The sequence below is a fragment of the Odocoileus virginianus genome, chromosome 1 (genome assembly GCF_023699985.2).
Source record: "Odocoileus virginianus isolate 20LAN1187 ecotype Illinois chromosome 1, Ovbor_1.2, whole genome shotgun sequence".
In the NCBI taxonomy this organism is placed as follows: Eukaryota; Metazoa; Chordata; class Mammalia; order Artiodactyla; family Cervidae; genus Odocoileus; species Odocoileus virginianus.
The window spans coordinates 67,554,243-67,558,857 of record NC_069674.1 but is presented as its reverse complement, the minus strand read 5'-3'; the positions used below and the strand labels follow the sequence as shown (position 1 = coordinate 67,558,857).

The window sequence follows — 4,615 nt, the reverse complement described above, 5'->3', positions numbered from 1 at the left end:
AGAATCCAAATATTCTGCAATATAAGCATACTTTCATAAAGCAAAGTAAATTGTATATTACTATATAACTCGTAGTCGAGAAGAATGTTGTTACTCTTGAGTCTTAGCAGTAGCCCAGCATAGAGAAGAGCTTGCTTAAAAGCATGGAGACAGCACAGTGAAAGAGTGCTTTGCAGCCACAAATTACTACAATTAGTTAGTAGACTGAGACAACTATGCAGCTGCAGATATAGGCTATCCTCCATAAAAAAGGAAAAATGACTCAAAGGATGAAATCAACAGCCCAGAGGGTAGAGCTGGAGCTACGGAAAATGATTCTCAGGCTTTGCATCCCAATGAAGGATGAGTCAACCTGTGTCCAGCTGAATTTCAGATTTGCTATGGATCAGTGACCTTTGAGTACCTCTTCACTTCCTTCTTTTTGAAAAGCAGTGTCTATTCTGATTATTCTATGCCTGTGTTGGTTGTACCTTTAAGTTACAGTATTTGGATTGAGAGGACGTGTACTCAAGGACCTATGCTGAAGAAACTGCACCTGAGGGAACTTCTCTGGTGGTCCAGTGGTTAAGACTCAGCCCTTCCAGTGCAGGGAGTGTGGGTTTGATCCCTGGTCTGGGAACTAAGATTCCCACATGCACTGCAGCAGGGTCAAATCAAAATTTTTTTAAGTTAAAAAAAATTGCACCTGATTTTAAGTTTAAAAAATTGCAGCCTCATTCATACTTGAATCTAATTTAGATGAAGCATCCTGGACACTGAGCTGATGTTATAAAGGTCTGGGACTTTAAGGATGCTCATTATGAGATGGGAATATTTTGCATGTCAGATGAACGTAAATAATTTGGTACCAGAAGACAGACCATGTTGGCTTAAAATATGTTCACACGTTCTCTTAGGTTCCCCAAGAGTGGGGCCTAGTTCCCCTTGCCTTGAGTGTGAGTTGAACTTAGTGAATCATTTCAAAAGAAAAAAATAAGGTAAAAGTGACAATATGAGTCAGAAATACTATAGAAAGTAGATATGATAGTTCCAACAGTGTTAAAATCTGGGGTTATATAGGCAATGAGTCATCACAACCTAGAATTCTAAACTTGTCAAAACTGTCGATTAAGTGTGAGAGCAGAATAAAGATATTTCAGATTCACAAAACCTCAGAATATTTGTATTCACTCATGATTAGGAAGTCAACTGAGTATATACTCTAGAAAAAGATGGAGAAGAGAAAGAAATAAAGCAGATAATTAATAATAGCTAACATTTACTAAGTGCTTATTTTATGCCAGGTACTGTGCTAAGCCTTGTTCAGGTATTATTTGGTTTAACCACACGACAATCTTATGAAGAATATACTATTACTACCTTATAGAATAGGAGATTGAGTTATAAAGGAGCCAAATAAGTTACCTATGTTATTGGTGAGTTGTAGAACTAAGATCTAAGCCTGGGCAGTCTGTCTGACTCTAGAGCCCATAATCTTAAACACTGCCTATCTTTCCAGGTAGTCATGTTACCATGAAATATAGGATCAAATCAGGACAGCAGGGAAGGAAAATTTCAGCATGAAAGCTAAGAAGCAGGACTATCATCATCAGTGTAATAAACTGGGGCAGGAGAAGAGAAGAAATGAGACAACTCTAGGAGGAAAAGAAGATGACTTCATAGATAGCATGATTTGAGAACATTAAAAGAGTGCAAGGAAACAAACAGCAGTTAGAAAATCAAAGAAAATTAAAAAAAAATATATCCATAAGATGGAAAATCACTGGGCCCAACCAGGGCCCAGCAAGATGGCTTCTGCAAAGGAGGGTGGTGAAAAGAAGTTGGTTCTCCATCAACAAGGTGGTGACCAGAGAATATACAACCAAAATTCACAAGTGCATCCATGAAGTGGGGTTCAAGGACCCTTGGGCATATAAAGAAATCCAGAAATTTGCCATGAAGGAGATAGGAACTCCAGATGTGCACATTGATACCAAGCTCTACTGGGCCAAAGGAATAAGGAATGTCCCATACTGTAACCATATGTGGTTGTCCAGAAAAAGAAATGAGGATGAAGACTGACCAGACAAGCTTTATATGTTGGTTACCTACATACCTGTCTGTCACCACTTTTTAAAAATCCACAGACAGTTAATGTGGAAAAGAATTAACTGTTGATTGTTGAATAAAGTTATAGTTCACATTCACATCTTGATTTTCCTTTTCAAGTTCCAACATAAAGGCTTGCATATCTTTAAGTCATTTCCAGTTACAGGATCATCTGGAGAGTGTTTCCTAAGTACAGTACTTGGGCCTCTTCTCCCCAGTCCCTGGAGTTTCTGAATATTTGGACAGGAACTAGGCAGGTGTCCTAAGGTGGTCTTGAAGTGCAACCTGGCTTGAGAATGACTATCCCCACTATAGCTGGGACACTGGGGGGTATTAATGTTAATGCTTTTACATGCATGTCTTGTTGGTTTTAAGATAAACAATTTTCCAGAAACTGGCATGTAGAAGTTAACTGCTATTTTCCACATTTTAACAAACTAAAATGAAACATTTCATAGTCTTAGATTTAACTAAACATACACAGTTCCTTTTTAGTTCGCTTACTTGTAGTGGCCCCATGAGGTGTTTTTAGTCCTGGTTTACATGAAGCTAAAGCTCAACAATAACTTTTCTTAAAGGTCACTAACAAAATCTGCTAGATTCAACCTGAAAGCAAGGTGTTTATACCACTGACATGAATTAAACACCATAAAGAGATCCCCTTTTGAAGCCCTATCGATGACAGTAGTGAGGCTGGGGGCCACTTGGAGTGTAATGTACTATTCTTCTATGAAAATAGGGGTTGGGGACATCTCCAAATTATCCATTCACTGGCACAATCCAGACCTTAGACACTGAAACAGACCAAGATAATAGAAAAATTTCTTATTAAAAAAGCTTGGAGGCCAAAAAAAGAAAAATATCCACAAGATGGTCTTAGTCTGCCATGAGGTGATGGGACTGGATGCCATGATCTTCAGTTTTCAAATGCTGAGAAGGTGAGTTCTCTTTCACCTTCAAGAGGCTCTTTAGTTCCTCTTTGCTTTCTGCCTTTGGGTGGTGTCACCTGTCAATCTGAGGTTATTGATATTTCTCCTGGCAATCTTGATTCCAGCTTGGGATTCATCCAGCCTGGCATTTCACATGATGTACTCTGCATATAAGTTAAATAACCAGGGTGACAATATACAGCCTTGATGTACTCCTTTCCCAGTTTTGAACCAGCCAATGGTTCCATGTCTGGTCCTAACTGTTGCTTCTTGACCTGCATACAGGTTTCTCAGAGGCAGGTAAGGTGGTCTGATATTCCCATCTCTTTAAGAATTTTGCACAGTTTGTTGTGATCCACACAGTCAAAGGCTTTAGCATAGCTGATAAAACAGAAATAGATGTTTTTCTGGAATTCCCTTGTTTTTTCTATGATCCAACAGATGTTGGCAAATTGATCTCTGGTTCCTCTGCCTTTTCTAAATCCAGCTTGTATATCTGGAAGTTCTCAATCCTTGGACTGTTGGAGCCTAGCTTGAAAGATTTTGAGCATTACCTTGCTAGCGTGTGAAATGAGTGCAATTGTGAGGTAGTTTGAACATTCTTTGGCATTTCCCTCCTTTGGGATTGGAATGAAAACTGACCTTTTCCAATCCTCTGGCCACTGCTGAGTATTCCAAATTTGCTTTTATATTGAGTGCAGCACTTTAACAACATCATCTTTGAGGATTTAAAATAGCTCAGTGGGCCTCATCTAATCTGTTAAAGAGTTCAGCAGAGTAAAAGACTGAGTAAGAAAGAATCCACTGTCTCTGTCTGACTTTCTTCAAAATACTGGTCTTCTCCTACCTTCAGACTTAGACTTGAAATGGAAATTACACTATCAGTCTCCTGCTTTGGGGGCTTTCAGATTTAGACTAGAACTATACCATTGGCTTCCTGGGTCTCAAGTTCTCAACCTCCATAATTGTGTGAGCTAATTCATATTTATACTGTTTCTTTGCAGAACCCTGACTAATATACATTTGAGCTTCATCCATTATGCCTTTCTGCCCTCAGATCCAGTTTCTGCATTTCTCCTACAAACTATATTTCCTAGGTTCTTTGCCAACTGGCTTCCAGTGTGGCTTGTTAAACAGTGGTTTGACTGCAGAAAGGAAGGAGAGAGAAGCTCAGAATCTAGCTCCTTTCTGGGCAGCCCCTTCTCCTGTGATCCCAGTTCCTACTAGGCATAATTCTTTATTTCTCTAGCCCTGGGGTAGAAACACTTTCTGGTGATACTACTTCCTGGTCACCATCATTTTTTTTGCTCTGGGATCTCCCATCACCTAGTAACTGTTTAAATACCTATAATGAATCATTTTCTGGTTGGACTCTGACTAAAATAGTAATAAAGATAGGAATTCAGTAATATAAGTATACCTGGAGAAGAGGAGAGGAGAGAGAAGAAAGGTGGTATAAGTGAACTATATCTCAACTTCATCTAGGAAGTCAGTAGATGGTGCACAATTTGGTAAATCAACCAACAGTACTACAGTACATTATCTAGAATCATGAAGATAACAAACAACAAAATAAAAACCTGAAATGGTTCGAAGTG

At 38.9% G+C, this 4,615-nt stretch overlaps 1 pseudogene; it reads left to right on the top strand.

Moving 5' to 3' along the window:
* Positions 1 to 1,787: 1,787 nt before the first annotated feature.
* Positions 1,788 to 2,150, top strand: LOC110144936 (large ribosomal subunit protein eL31-like; annotated as a pseudogene).
* Positions 2,151 to 4,615: the final 2,465 nt, after the last annotated feature.